The 15,940-nt window shown below is 46.4% G+C and overlaps 1 protein-coding gene across 2 annotated transcripts in view; it reads left to right on the top strand.

Annotated features, from left to right (window-relative positions):
• Ptk2b (protein tyrosine kinase 2 beta) overlaps positions 1–15,940 on the top strand; it is a 117,005-nt gene that overhangs the window by 19,033 nt on the left and 82,032 nt on the right. Inside the window, exon 1 of one of the 2 annotated variants that reach the window (XM_027390287.2) lies at positions 4,161–5,070. The exons of the other annotated variant lie outside the window; for it this stretch is intronic. The gene's annotated coding sequence lies outside the window, so the exon portion shown is untranslated. Of the gene's footprint in view, positions 1–4,160; positions 5,071–15,940 lie in introns of those variants that run through there. 2 annotated transcript variants of the gene reach the window in all.

Below are 15,940 nucleotides of genomic sequence, written 5' to 3'. Positions count from 1 at the left end.
TGATTAAAAGGAGATAGATACATGTGTATTTAATGCACTCTGCATGGTGCATTGCATATCACAGATAATCAGTCTGTTTAGTTCTTCTGTGTGTCAGTGGAAACACTTACAGAAGACACAAGTGTGTGTAACCGAAGAGCCAGCTGGGACCCATCCCTGGCCAATCTGACTGCACTTAGTCCAAATCCTAACTCTGCATGGTCTCTGGAAGGTACATATGCAGGCCAGAAGAGGGCACCAGATCTCATTATAGGTGGTTGTGAGCCACAGTGTGGTTGCTGGGACTCAAACTCACTGTTTCTTCTTGGCTACATCACTTCAAGACACATCAAAGAACTTGGTCCCCCAATGACCCCAAGATGTCACAGACTACAGGAAACAATGAGGATTTTGCCTACTGCATGGAGAGAAAGGGGAGAAAGGAAAGGGAAGGTTAGAGGATAAAGTATTCACTACTTCTCTGGTCTCCTCCCCTCCTTCTCCTCCTGTTTCCCTGCCCAGGCTCTCCGAGCCTCATCTTCTACTGCAGTCATCAAATGGAACAATTTCTATCCAGATAGTTTTCTTCCTGGAAGGACTTCTGTTTCCATCCCCTCTTCATGATTGACTCATGTCTGAATAAAGATGTCAGATCTTCGAGACAGTGTAGCCAATGTTGAAATCTGAGTGAACTCAAGGCAAGCATTGACTCAACAGAGGAGAGCTACCTGGATAGCACAAGGGCTGGAGTGGTTGTACTCTGACAGAGAAGAACTCATTAATTAGGTCCCACAGTGAGCTAGTCCCCCAAAGACAAACTGAGCCAGAGGTGGAGTGTGGAGGGGCTTGGGGGCTGGTGAAGAAGTGGGCATTTGCGTTTTACAGGTTGCAAACCTGACATTCTGATGGTGGCACTGGGTGGCTTGTCTGTCTAAAATTGCTCCATTGACTTTCTTGTCAACTGAAAAGATGGTGATGGTAGACAGATTCTGTTATGGACAGGTGATTTCTGGTCTGGAAAAGAAATGAAACCTTTGACAGGCCTGAAGTTTTCACGAAGAGATGAGTCAGAGAGGAGCTTATATGATACCCACCACAGAGAAGGCCAAGAAGCCAGGGCCCTGATGGTCACATGAGGAATGCAGGAAACAGGATATGCCGCAGGTTACAAGAGACACCGTGGTCTCCCAAGTCTTATTCATGTCTTGTTCCTTGACCAGGGAGCTGGTCTTTCATCCCCAGTGGCCTTCCTTGTCTCTTACTTCTCCACCTGTTGATATCCTTGTCAGCTTGCTACCATGCGTCTTCAGGAAGCTATCCCAGATCTCCTCTCACCCAGGTCAGAGAAGTGTCCTGTACCAACTCTAGAGGCCACACTAACTGGGCTAGGGGTGCCTCTGTGGAACAAAGTTTTTAGGAAAGGCTGGGGTGGACCTTCTCAACTCCTGAGTGCAAACTCTTTTTTTATGGAGAATGTTTTTCTCCACCTCAGCAACTGTTGGAATTGTTTCCTCCCAACGACACTGTCTTTTACTGGATATCTCTTTTTAGTAGAGAGTTTTTTCTCTTTGCTGTGCTGAATTATCAGACACCTGGAACTAGAACTGCCACGAAGCACACATGACTCTCCGTGACAGGGGACCTCTCCTCTCCCAAAGGTTCTCTAATCTAAGTGTAACAAAGAGTCGCTTCCTTTCCTCCTTTCACGTAGGAAGTCTTCAAATGCATGGCCTCTCTTACTCTCTGTGTTTTGGAGAAATGATTCTCTCACTGCTTTGAAAACCATGGCCAGCAGTAAACGAAACACTGTATGTATGACATCACCCTTCTCCCCCAAGACAGGGTCTCACCATGTAGCTTTTGCTTGGCTGGAACTCATGCTGTAGACCAGGCTGGCCTTGAAGTCACAGATCTGCTTCTGCTTCCCAAGCGCTGGGATTAAGGGGGTGCGGCACCATTCACAGGATCTCTTGCCAAGACCACTCCATCAAAGCAAAACCCACAGAGCCTATGCCCCACTTCACTTTGCAACTCTTCCTCAGCATGCAGCTCTTTCAACATGCACAGCTCCTAGAACCTCAGCCTTGTGCATCATCTCGGTGCCGTCGCCTAGTAACAATATGCTTAGCAACCAGTAAAGGAAGTGCGATCACACCTCTCAGCATTGTACATGGAGCACTGCAGACAATACAAACAGCTCCCCGGTTTCTCTCTGTGGCTACCGGAAGGTAACTTTCAGAGGTGGCCAGCATTCTGCTCTCGAGACAGTGTTCATCATCCAGGGGCCCAAACTGGTTGCTGTTTGGCTTTGACTTGGCATTGGATACTATCTTTGTGGGGGCGTCTGGGTAGGTGGTTCTTGAAGGGCCGGATCTCTCTGCTTGCACTTGTTCTCAGGATGCCTGTGATGCAGGCAGGGCAGCTTGCAGAATCCTCTCTGCTCCCACGCAGCCCTCCCTGCACCAAGCGTGCATCCCCTGCCCCCAGCCACTGTGCTCCCCACATCCTCTTCCATTTAGAGGTGATTCTCCACACCCTACCAACTACCTGTCAGCCATTGCTCTCCCTGTGCTTACGGTCTCTATCTTTCAGACACTCCTTGCTGCTGGACAGTCTCAGTTCTGAGTGATCTGCGTGTTTCTCTCTCTCTCTCTCTCTCTCTCTCTCTCTCTCTCTCTCTCTCTCTCTCTCTCTCTCTCTGTGTGTGTGTGTGTGTGTGTGTGTGTGTGTGTGTGTGTGTGTGTCTGTTCGTCTGTTCTTCCATTTATGTGTCTCCAACCTTCAATCACTGGACCAGACATCACACAGGGTGGGCATAGGATCGGTAGCTACTTGTTCAGACTCAGATTCTGGCTGGCTGTATTGTTTCATAATCCACAACACCCAGGAGTCCCCAGTAAAGTCCCAACAACCCAGTTTCTGATGAGGACACCCAAAGACTACCTCTTTGTTTTTCCTGTAGCACCGCTGCCTCTTAAGCTAAAGTCAGCTTCTGGTTGGCATCTCGGCTCAGGATCCTGCAGTAGCCACAGAGCATAGCTGAGGGGCACCTCAGCTGGGATAGCAGGCTCAGCTCTCCACAGCCATGTGTTCCTTTCCTTCACCTTGGAAATAGAGCCTTGAGTACAAGGCTTGTCCTGTGCACAGAAAAGCTGCTTGCAAGGGTCAAAGAAGTTAAATATGCCGAGGTCCCTTATACATGTCAAGTCTCTGCAGATTTTTGAGAGAAGAATTTTCTTGGACAAATCTGGTGCTGTTTTACTATGAGCTGGATAGAGATTCTGAGACATCTAAGGCCAAAACAGAGGCAGTCACCCAGTCTCTAATGACCTCAGCTGGAACACCAAATCCTTCCAAGATGCTTTATCTTGAAGCTGTCAGAATAAATTATGGCAACACTAACCCCTTATAGTCCCTGGGGCTCCATGATTCAGGTGGCTAGGTGGCACCTAGTACAAACTTTAATCTAAGAACATTTTCAGGCCTCTTCTCATTCTGGCTTGGAAACAAAAAAACAAATGAGTCAGAACATGACCAAGGTCTTGTGAAGGTGCTGAGGGAGCAGTCCCTGAGGTAGGTGTTTGGGGTTTATGTCACCTGTGCCTCTGTCCATGGCAATTATGTGTTGAGTAGTAGCTGAGTGAAAGGTGAATTTGCAAATGGAGGCTTCTGAAAGCAAGAGGTGTTACAGCACACCAAATAGGTGGTTTACAGTAAGTCAAATAGAATTTGGGTGTTATTGACTCTTGAAGGTTGGGAGTCTGGCCAAGGATGAACAGACATTCCAGAGGCATGAGCACTTTCCCCCAACACTTACCTTAGGCAATTGGAGGGTTTTATAAAAGAAGGTCTCGACAGGAAAGGTGGGAAATACAGCAAGCACCCAAAGGCTCTGTCTTGCTAAACGATACTTTTCGAAGACCTCTGAAAGAGGCTGTAGTTTCACCCAGAGGCTTTACCCACCCACACCTCTCAGTCCTGTGCGCCTACGGGGAGATAAGCAGGGCTTCTTGCTAAGATTCATTCTTTTTAGTTAAAACAACAACAACCACAAAACCCTTCTTAGTCCCTAGAGGTCAGATGTAATGCAGAGGTCAACCACTGAGCACGTTAGAGCTAGCTCTTAACAGACATAGGTATTTGAAGAGGATCTGTGGGGAGGCAGATTCATCAACTTTCTGCCAGAGAGCTAGAATAGTAACCAAAGGGAGTTAAGTCAGGAGAGGCCCTGGTAACTGCCCAATCTACCCACCATTTGCAGCTTAGGGAATAGTGCCCAAGAAGTGAGTGGACGTTAATTGTGATTATTTAAAAAATAAAAAAGAATGTTTCTTTTACACTGCAAATAAAAATACCCAAGCAAGACAACAGGAAAGCATTTGCCCAAGGCTCTGCTAGCACATGGAGACAGAATCTGCCTAGATCCGCCAGACCTGTTGACTTCTGTCTGCTTATTCTAATGAGACTCCAGGCAAGGCTAGAACTGCATCTCCAGAAAGATCTTTTACAATCCCACCGTAGTCTTTACCACTTTCAAACATTAAATTGTCAACACTTCGAAAGTCACAGGATCATCTCAGACACATTATCTTTTGAATAAAACATAGACAAAGTCTGTGGGGGAAAATGTTAATGATAAAATATCAGTAGTAAGCCAATCTCTCAAAACACACTTGCTGCAATGGAGTTAAAAACCGCCTGCCCAGGACTGATGTAAAAGCAGACCCTGTGTTTGGTTTCTGCAAGCCACATCCCACGTAGCAGGCAGGGAAGCAGTGCCGATGGGGTGGGTAAAAGCAGTTTGAACGCCGTCCCCCGCACAGGCTCCTGTCTACAGCCTTTGTTCCCAGCGTCTCTTCAACAACTATGACTCAGTCTGATGTGCGGCTTCCACTTCCTCTGGGCAGGGAGCTGACGCTGTGGTGCCTATCCTGGGTGACTCAGGGGCCCATGGGCAGGGCTGCCTCTTCTTTGCCCAGTCAGCCCAGCTCCCTTCTGCCATGGGATCTCTGCTCTTCCTGGCTTCTCCAGCTTTCTGTATGCTCCCTGAAGAACTAGGGTGGTGTCTCTCCCCATTGTGCATAGATATTGGTGAGTAGCCAAAGTGCTTTTTACACCCTACCCACCCACCCCTCCTCATGAGGTAAGGGAGGCCAAGTGAGGGTCACAATAGATTCCTGTGAAAAACAAAAACAAAAAACAAGGGCGGGAGAGACTGCTCAGCAGTTAAGAGCACTGACTGCTCTTCCAGAGGAACCAGGTGTGATTCTTAGCACCACACAGAAACTCAGAATCGTCTGAAACTTCAGTTCCAGGGCAATCTAATGCCTTCTGCTGGACTCCACAGACACCAGAAAGTGCACATACACATATGCAGATAAAACATTATAAAGAAACCCCTCAAACCAAGAGAAGCCTCCTAGCCTCTCTTCTCTCTTCTAAATGCCCAACAATGCAAGCAAGTACTTCATCTGGGGCAGGGCATTGTGTGTGTGTGTGTGGGGGGGTTATGGGATAGTGAGAGGTCCCACACTTTTGAACCTGTGTTTTGTCTTAAGAGTCAGCCAGAGGCTGGGGGAGATAGATCCATGAGCAAAGTGATTGCCTTGTGAGCATGAGGACCTGAATTCAATCCCAAGTATCTATGCAAAGAAAGCTGGGATTGGTGGTATGTACTTGTAATCTAAGCACTGGGGAGATGGAGACAGGTGTATCCTTGGGGTTCACTGGTGAGGAAGCAAGTCTACTCATCAAGTTTCAAGCTAGTTAGAAACTATATCTAAAAAACAAACAAACAAACAAAAAAACAAAAACAGGTGGATGGGACCTAGGGAACAATACCTAAAGTTGTCCTCTCACTTTCACACACGTGTCATATACACTCACTCACAACACACACACACACACACACACACACACACACACACACACACACTCGCCAGCCATAATAGCAGTTTTATCTATTGGGACACACATTTACTAAACCCACATGGGATGGCTTTTATAACAAGAACAGTAACATTTTCTGCAAGAATAACAAAAGGCAATGAATGCAGAAGTATGGTTCTTCTCCCCCAGCCCAGCACAGGGTATAATCACCTCAAGGATGTAGAGAAGTGGAGAGGTGCCTATTCCCAAGACTGCCTGCTAACCTAGTCTCAGAATTGAAGACGACTTAATTAAAAATACTTATTTAACAAATTAAACATTTTGTTACATTATTTAAAAGATTTATTTAGCATTTACTATGAAGGAGCACTAAAAATTGATAGGACAAGTTTTTCATTGGTAAGGCCTGTGATGGGTTGAATAAAATATCTCCCATAGTTCTGGACATTTAAACATTTGTTTCAAGTTGGTGGTGCTATTTGGGAGGTTTAGGAGGTGTGATGTTGTTGAAGAAAAATGTCGCTAGAGATGGGCTTTGAGAATTTAAAGACACAGGGCACTTATAGCTTACCTTCTCTACTTTGTTCTTGGGATTCAAGATGTGAGTCCTCAGCTTCCTGCTCTTGCTACCATGCCTTTGCTTTGCTCATGGACTCTATCCCCATGGAACCATAAGCCCAAGTAGACTCTTTGTAAGTTGCCTTGGTCATGGTGCTTTATCACAGCAATAGAAAAATAACCAATACAGGGCTATTAGTGCTGGAGACTGCATCATGAGAGACTTTAGATAACAGTGTTAGGGCAGAAGGGACACAGTGATACGGCAAACTGTGCATCACTCTTGGCTTTGAGGGAATATGCACCCTGTCCATGAGAGCACCCCTATTCGCCAAGGCATCCCCAATGCAGTACTTGTATCTTGTCAATCCTAGACATCTCTTCCATTTAATTTGCGATCATGAGATACGAAGAGTCCGGTTTCCTAATCAATCTCTCACAGACTGACCTGTGTGTACGAGAACACAGATTCCCCAGCACTTTCATTCTCACATGCTTTCTCTGACCTATCCATATATCCTTTGTGGTAAATCCTTTGATCTCCTGAGTAATAGCAGACCAGTGCTTGACCAACTAGGGCACCTTCTCAGGGATGTACTAACAGGGATCTGTGAAAAGGCAGGCTTTCCCACAGTTTAACTGTTGGGCTTGATTCACTGCTCAGCTGCTGGAAGGTGTTTATCCAGGGAACTCAGATGTAACAACTCTTACTGGTCACTTAGATCTGGCTGTGGGTGCTTGTGATTGTTAATGTTGATGCTCAGCTTGGTTGGATTGAGAGTCACCTAGGAGATTAGTTAAAGCATACCCCCTAGGGGTGTCTCTGAGAACATTTCCTAAAACATACCATGATGACTCTGACCCAATCAGAGGATTATTCCATTGACAGATTCAAAATTTGAATAGACATTGATAGAAAATATAAAAGTGGGACCTGGTTGGAGGCAGGGGGTTGTGGACATTTGCTTTTGTGACCCTGGCTCCTTCTGGTTCCTCTCTTTTTGCTTCCTGGACGCTGTGAGGTGAGACACTTTCCTTCACTATGCCCTTCCTTCCAGACATTTCTTTCTTGCCATGGTTGTAAAAGTAATAGAGCAAGATGACCATGGGTTGATTCCTCTGAAGCTATGAGCCAAAATAAGTACTCCTTCTGTGAGTTGTTTCCTCAGGTATTTTGAAATGTCAAACAAAAAAACTGACTAAAAGCATGGGAAAATACCATCGGCAAGAAAAGGCCTACTATGGATGAAGAAATAAGTAAGGCACTGCATTTCCATTTTCTGTCATCTTTACAGACAAGAGAAACCCAAAAGGGGGGGCGGTTCTGGTTCCCATACTCAAGGTGTAGGGAAGACCCAGGAAGAGACTGAGTTCAGAGAAGAGCAAGGGCCTGAAACTTGCCACACACACCTTTGTCTGCCCTTCTGCCTGCCTCTCACCCTGTGGCTCTTAAACACTTGGCTTTATTCATTCTTTCAAAAATAGTGTTTGCTGTGCTCACAGCATTGCCACACATATAAGACAACTCCCTTCCTTAAGCTAAAGTTTTAAAAAGTGTGAGGTTTGGTGAGGATCAGGTGTCCCCTTCTAAACGATCTCCACAGCCTGCATGGTCAAGTAGGATGTTGTCTTAGTTAATGTGTTCCATCCTGGGTGCAGAGTAGGATGAGGAAGCTTAAGAGATGGTTTGCCACAGTGGGCAGCCTCCACTTCAGGTATGAAGGGGGCGCAAGAGGGGGACTCCCATCAAGAAAGTGAGAGGCGTCTTCCCCTCCTCTGAAGGGGTGGGAAGAGGTATGGCAGGTTAGGCCTCTGTAATATTTTGCAAGCCCTGGTGGGTTGGGTAGTGATTTCCGATCAGTGGCCACACTTCTGTGTGACTGTAGCAATGACTATAAAATGTGGGAAATTAGAGTACTGAAAGTGCCTGGAAATCGGTCGTGTTATGATATTGCTGAGAACTAAAACCTTGCAGAAAGGTAGCAAGGGTAAGAGGTAGCAAGTCTTTTATACAGGGTTGTGCAGCCCAGCAGTCTTCCCTGCTGTCCCACGGCAGCCGCTATCGGAAGAAGGCAGCAGAGTTTGCCTTCCTGACTACAGGGGCCTGCTGCAGTGCTGTTCAGAGCAGCGAATGCTTTTGCTTTTGCAGTGCTGTCTTCCTGGCTTGAACCCAGGGTCAGCATCAGTGAGGATCCTGTCATAGAACCAATCCTGGTTTTCAAAGATGATATTTATATCACACAGCTTATGTCTGAAATTAAAGCGCCACCTTGCCCTCGAGTCTTTGTGCAGGGAATGTTTTTAGATGACTATTTTTGGGTCTGCCTTTTGACTCTCCTGACCCTGCTTTGCTCTTGTTCAAAGAGTCTTCATGCTTTAACACTCTGCTCGTTGGTATAGAATGATGGCTTCCCAAAGAGCTCTACATCCTAATCTCAGAAATTCCAAGTACGTTGTCCTACACTGAAAAGGAAGCTGAGTGCGAGGGGTTAAGTTGACGATCTTAAGGAGGTGAGTATTCTGGACAGGTTACATTGGTTTCCATATAAGAGGGGATCAGGACTGATGGCCAGAAGAAGAGAAGGCAACGCCATGGAGAGACAGAGATGGAGATGGAGAGACAGCAGGTGGCGGGCGGGGGTGGGGGGGACTAGGCACTGAAGGATGCAAAATGTCTCTAAAATCTTGAAAAGGAAAATGTTCTTCCCTAGTCTGGCTAACACCTTAATTTTAGGACTTCCGACTCCAAGGACTATAAGATAAACACTTGTTCTAAGATGCTGAATCTCATGGTAATATTTTATAGCATCAGTAAGAAACATCCATCTATCTTTCTGGAAAGCAACTTGGCAGTATGGATTTGGAAACAGAAAGAATGTTAATGCCTTCTCACTGAGTCATTCTACTTATGTATCAAGATGTTTGTGTTGTTGTGTATGACACAAAACCTTGGGACTACCAACCTGAGGACTGTTGGTGTTCTTCCTCATTGCAACACAATTTGAGACTATGTTCCTTATGCTGATGGCCCTTCCCCGGGAGGATGATTCTCTGAGCAGTATGTTGTCATGGCACATAGGGAAGGATGACTGTATTGGAAAGTGGCTATGACGGTAGGTCTGATCTATGGATTCAGCAGATGCTCGATGACCATGGCTGTATACCAGGCCAGAGATGGGAGACCAGAGTTTACGTGAGATGTATGAAGGTGCAGGTGGTTGCTTACAGAGATGGTCATCAACATGAAGATTTCTCAGAAATGTGGGCATCCCACTTAAATTTTGGACAGTTGGTAGGAGCGGAGGGTAGCTGTTGAGCTAAGTTAAAGAAGGCATTTCTTTCCCCATTTGTAATAAGTTAGTAACTGATGCAGTCCCTGCTTGCATCTTGTGTGCTGCACAAGAAGCAAGATGTGCACGTGTGTATACATGTTCAGCTGTGAACCTAGAGGGATTTAAAATCTGGTCCTCAAACATGAGTTTAAGAGTTTTAATGGCTGAATCATCTCCTTGACTCAACTTCTAATATATTTAGCATATTTCTTTTAAAAAATATTTATTTATTTATTTATTACATGTATGAGAACTTTGCTTACATGTATGTATGTGCACCACATGTATGCATGAGGCCTACAAAATTTAGAAGAGGGCACGTGATCCCCTGGAACTGGAGTTACAGATGGTTATAAACCAACATGCCGGTGCTGGAAACTGAACCCAGGTCCTCTGTAAGAGCAAAGAGTGCTCTTAAACACAGAGCCAACTGCCTAGCCCTTATTTAGCATATTTCTATTATGTCATTTTATATGGGTGTTAGTCATACTTGGTCTTTGCTTTTTCCACTGGGACCTTTCATTGAATCAGTTGTCTGCTGGAGTTCTAGTATCAACGGTCTTTGTAACTTTTAACATGTTCTTGAATTAAGCCCAACACTCATTAGCATTACTGTCCTCCTCAAAGCAGAAGGTGTTTATGACAAGCTGTCCCTAAACCATCACCAACTAGTGTTCCAGTGAGACTCTCCTTTAAATGTCCTCACTTCCCTACTTAGTCATTAGGATTATTATCTTGAACCTTGTGTACTCTCCCCTCTATCTAAATGGTACAGATGTGCTGGCCTTACACGTGATTGGCAAACATCCTACTGTTGAGCCCTCAGCTCCTCTTCCTCTCCTCTTCTCTTTTGAGACAGGGTCTCACTGTGTAGCCCTGATGGTTCTGAAACTCAAGGCTGGCCTTGAGTTCACAGAGCTCCACCTGCTTCTGCCTTCCAAGTACTGGGATTAAAGGTGTGAGCCCATGGCTGGCAACCCCTGTTCTTTTACAATGATAAATTCTTCTATCACCCCAGTTTTAGATTTCCTGGTTCAAGATATATATCAAGGTTGGCTCTTGCCTGTGTGGATCATAGGGAGCGTGCATAGTTTGTGTGTGTGTGTGTGTGTGTGTGTGTGTGTGTGTGTGTGTGTGTGTGTGTGTGTTGATTGTGGAAGCATCCTATGTTGTTTTAAGCCCCTGACATTTCTAGATTTGTTTCTATTTTATTATTTGGATTCGAATTTCCACTGCATAGATTCTAGCCTATCATTTTTTCTTTCTTTTCGTAGCTGGGCTCCAGCCAGAGGTCAGGCATCCTCACATCAGTGGGTTATCGAGCAACGTTGCTGGTCTGGATCTCCAGGCTAGCACAGCTCTTCATTTTCTGGATCTAAAGTCAAATGATGTCACTCTGTGCCAACACTGGTCACTGGTCCTACTCCATGAAGCTTCATCTGGTCCCTGTGACCACCCAGCTTTAGTGTTCACTCACTGCTCTGAATTCCAAGCCTTTGACTGCTGATACTTGGGAGCTTCCACTTTCTACTTGGGCATAATGGAGACCTCTGGTTTCATTTTTCCCAGCATTCCATGCATGTTCAGGAAAGGAACTGTACACATAAAGTGCCCTCCCTAGAGCCACTGAAAATCACACATGCCTACTCTTTTTTTAAAATATTTATTTATTTATCATGTATATAGTGTTTTGCCTACATGTATGCCTGCAGGCCAGAAGAAGGCACCAGATATCATTATAGATGGTTGTGAGCCACCATGTGGTTGCTGGGGATTGAACTCAGGACCTCTGGAAGAGTAGCCCGTGCTCTTAACCACTGAGCTATCTCTCCAGCCCACATGCCTACTCTTTTATGTGGTCAAACACTCACTTTTGATAATTCAGGCAGCAGGTGTCAATGAATCCACTCCATCAGGGGCTCCCTGCCCTCCCAGGTCTTAGGCACACATACCAGTGTCAATCCCTCCAAGTCAGTGGTTCTCAGTCTTCCTAATGCTGTGACCCTTTAAGACAGTCCCTCAAGTTGTGGTGACCCCCAACCATAAAATTATTTTGTTGCTACTTCATAACTAATTTCACACTATTGAATGGTAATGCAAATATCTGATATGAGATCCCTGAAGGGGTCTTGACCACAGGTTGAGAATCCTTCCTCTAGGGACTACACAGGAATTCACTGGCGAGGCTGCTAAGGAAGGCAATGGATGCTCTCAGGAAAGCCCAGCCCTGTCAGAGGCCTATAGAACCGGAGCCAACACACTCACTCCTCCATCAGGTGGCAGGATCCAAGGTGATTAAAGGCAGGAGTTCCCCTAGCACAATGCTCCAAAATGCCATCAACCCCCACAGACACCATATATACTGAGAAAAGGTAGGGAGGAGGGGGGAAAGAGGAGAGGAGAAAGATGAGGGGGAGAAGGGGGGATCTCCACAGAGCACTGGCCCCCATGTATTTGGATGAGTGAGATGAAGTATGGGGAACTAAAGGTACCTTTCCTCCTGCCCGCTGGTATAGATTTGGGATTTTTTCCCCCACCAGGATGGCAGCCAGGAAGAAGGGCTTTCAGTTATTCTCTAAATAAAACTTGTTGGTCCTAGCAGGGTTTGGTGGTCTACACCTGTAATCCCAGGATCAGGAGGCTGGGGCAGAAGACCAGCAGTTCAAGATCACCCTCAGCTACATAATGAGTTGGAATCCAGCCTGGGCTACATAAGGTTCTTCCTCTCACAAAAATAAAGCAACAAAAAAGATCCCATTGATTCAGAGAGCCCTGAATTGAGGGAGACACAGCTCTAGCTCTCCTTCAGACATGGGGTCGAGGCCACTGAGTGGGGTCTCAGAGGTCCCATGTGCTTTCACTGTGGATTAGGTTATACTGAGGCAGATGGAAGTACTTTTGTGTCTGTGTCTCAGATGGTTTCCCTGTACCCTAGGAGATGCTGAGTGGCCCCATGTTTTCAGTCCTCCAATGACACTAATTGGGCCCCTGTATTCAGTTGAAGGACACATGGATGTGTGTGAGTGCATACACACACACACACACACACACACACACACACACACACACACACACACACACACGGTCATTTATAATCTTGGTGATCTAAACATGATCCTTTGGAATTTTTCCCATCCTTAAATCCATTTTGCCACTGTCTCAGCTTGGCATTTCAAGGACATGCAATCTTCATGTTCTGAAGGGACAACTGGGTCTCTGTAGTGTCAGGATGGGCAACATGAGTCTTATTTGAGACTTCTTTTTATTGATGTACGTTGCTGACAAATCCCCAGCAGGCTGGTACAAATCCGGGTCTCATCCTCTGATGACTTTGGTAAGCCATTTGTCACTCTGGAGGCAGGGCTAAGTTGAAGTTAGAGCCTCTGCCTGCACCCCCTGGGCCTATCTCTTCCCCTGAGCTAACCTGCTCCCTCTCCACTTCCCGGGTGTGACTCACAAGTAGCTCCTGTCAGCAGAACAGGTGTGTGTCATTTCCTCACTCTGAGGAGACCCAATGTTGCACTATTTCCCACCCCCTGCTAACCTTACCCTAATAGGGCTTGGATGGTTGCCACAGACATTCTTCCAGGGATTCATCACCTGTTGTGGGGGTGGCTTCTGTGTCCTCACTGAAAAGTTTGGGAGAAGCTGGAGCTAAGATCAGGCTTCTCATCCTTCACCTCACTCTGCCATGCCCACCCCTCTTCCCTTTAGCAAACCAACCCCCTACTTATACCTGCACTGGTTCCCATCCTCTTCGTGCTCCTCTGCTACCCACTGTCCCTCTTACAGTAGCCTGGGAGACCAGTCCCCCATCATTACTGGCTTTCTGTCAACAGACCTTCCCAGGATGAGAGGGTGTTGATGCCCTCCTCAGGAGGTCTAGAACCACTTGGTACAAGGGAAGTTCAGCTAGTGCATGTCATTTTTCTGGAACATTGTCTTATAAAATTATTGTGACAAAGAACACCAAGACAGCTGTGTGGCCACAGTAGGCTGTGCTACTCTCTCCCCAATGGGTCAGATTCTTGTTCTGCTCAAGTGGAAAACCAGGAAAAGCCTGGCCTCACTAGTCAAATGCCCTCCTTAGGGCCAGATCCAGGAGAAGGCACTCCTGTGGTCTTAGGTTTTATATTGAAGGAGCCCCCCAAGCCAACTGAAAGGCTCTTGGGGTGTTGTAGATGAAGGAAAAGACCCTGAAGACACTGTCTTGTGAGATTCCTGTAGCCAGAGCATCCCTCACTCTTAAACCTTCCCTATATCACCCTGACCACGCCCTTGCAGGTGTGGTCAGGCACACCTGTAGCCAGCCCCTAAGCAGGTGTGGCTACAGTTTCCCCTATAGATTCCCTTGAAGGACTTGACCCATTTGGGTAGAGGGCAGCTGAAGGAACCATAAGCTGCCCTTTAACCATGAAAGGGGACAATATGGGATGGTGAGATGGGTTTTGCTCTACATGTATCGTTAAGGCAGACACACAAAAAAAACAACAGAAAATATATTTGGACCTTCCTTTCTCCTTTCCCTTCTCTTTTCTTCTCTTCCTTTTTTCCTCTCTCTTTTTTTTGTATGGTGTTTGTATGTGAATGTTTGCAGGCATGCACAAATGTGTGGGGAACCAGAGCTCAACACAGGAAGTCTTCCTCAATTGCTCTCCACCTTATTCTTTGAGGCAACATCTCTCACTGAACCCAGGGCTTACCAATTCAGCTGGACAGGCTGGCCAGTGAGCTCCAGGGATCCTCCTGTTGCCTTCCCACAGCACTGACATTACAGACATGTGCTGCCGTGTCCAATTTTTACATGGTGCTGGGGAGCTGGACTTAGGTTCTCATAAACCAAGTATTGTACCCACTGAGTCCGCTCTCTAGATCTGCACTTAGGAAACCTTTCTCATTCTTCGAGCAAGGGGATGGGCTGCAGAGATGTAGAGTGGGAGTTTCTTATCTCTAAGAGAGTTTAAACAGAGGGTGGCCTGAGCTGGGCTGGGTCCTTGCACCTGTGACTTGTATAGCTCTTTTCTGAGAGCCTCTGTGACTGGGATTGGAATCTATCCTGGTCTCTTTCAATTCTGCTTGCTTCAGTAGCCAATTCCTGTTTTGTCCAACATAGACCTTCTCCTTTGGGTGACATAGATGCTATTGCATCCTTGGGCCTGCATCTGGTAGGGGGCTATATGATGATTCTTTGGCTGAAGTCCCAGAAGTGTCTGCCCTAGGCTAAGTGAATTCAGATACTCAGGGCTTCTGGGATGTCTGTGTGTGTGTGTGTGTGTGTGTGTGTGTGTGTGTGTGTGTGTGTGTGTGTGTGTGTGTGTTATCACGGGTCATATTACCATCCCTGGGCCTGTGAGTTACAATTGCTCTCTCTAGAGCTGTAGAAGAGGAAGTGAGGAAACAGCCAGGTCACTGCAGGGTGGATTAGACATCCTGCGATCTGCCCCCAACTTGCTTGTGCATGCAGAATATCCATTGATTGGATGTGTGCATTCTTCCAAAAGAGCCCCAGGCCTGGATCTTCATACACTCCCCACCCCACGTACAAGCATCTTGGTTTTGCATTCTCACTACAGCCCTACAACATCTGCACTATCATGTTTGTGTCACAGGGGAGGAAGTTGAGAACCAGGGCAGTTTGGCAGTGCACTTGTGACATGGCTAAGAAGGGGCAGCTAGCGCGTGCCCCAAGGTCTTTCTGTCCATGCTACAAGATGCCACCAAGAGCTGATCCAAGAAGGGCCATGTACCTGCAAAGGATGTCTCAGGCATAGATAGGGCCATTCAGTACCACACTCCTGGGTAAATGATAGCTTACTCCTCGTATTCCAGATCCCATGCTAAATACAACTCCTGAAAAGGGGTGTTCCAGTCTCTGCTTAGCTGCAAAAAGCCTGTAGGCTGAGGCTAGGGAAATCACTCTATCAGTAAAGTGCTACTGTGCAAGCATGAAAACCTGAATTTGATCCCCAGAACCCAAATAAAAGAGTAGGTTTTGACAAGTGCACTTGTAACCCCAACACTGGGGAAACAGATTGATTCCTAGGGTTTGCTGTCCAGTCAGCCCAGCCTTCTAGGAGCACTCCAGACCAATGGAGAGAACTCTGTCTCAAAAACAAATAAATGTGGCTGGCTCCTGAGGAACACCACCTAAGGTTGACCTTTGGCCACCACACACATGTTCA

The sequence above is a fragment of the Cricetulus griseus genome, assembly GCF_003668045.3.
Source record: "Cricetulus griseus strain 17A/GY chromosome 1 unlocalized genomic scaffold, alternate assembly CriGri-PICRH-1.0 chr1_1, whole genome shotgun sequence".
Classification (NCBI taxonomy): Eukaryota; Metazoa; Chordata; class Mammalia; order Rodentia; family Cricetidae; genus Cricetulus; species Cricetulus griseus.
The sequence above is the reverse complement of the archived record's forward strand: the minus strand, read 5'-3'. Positions and strand labels throughout refer to the sequence as shown.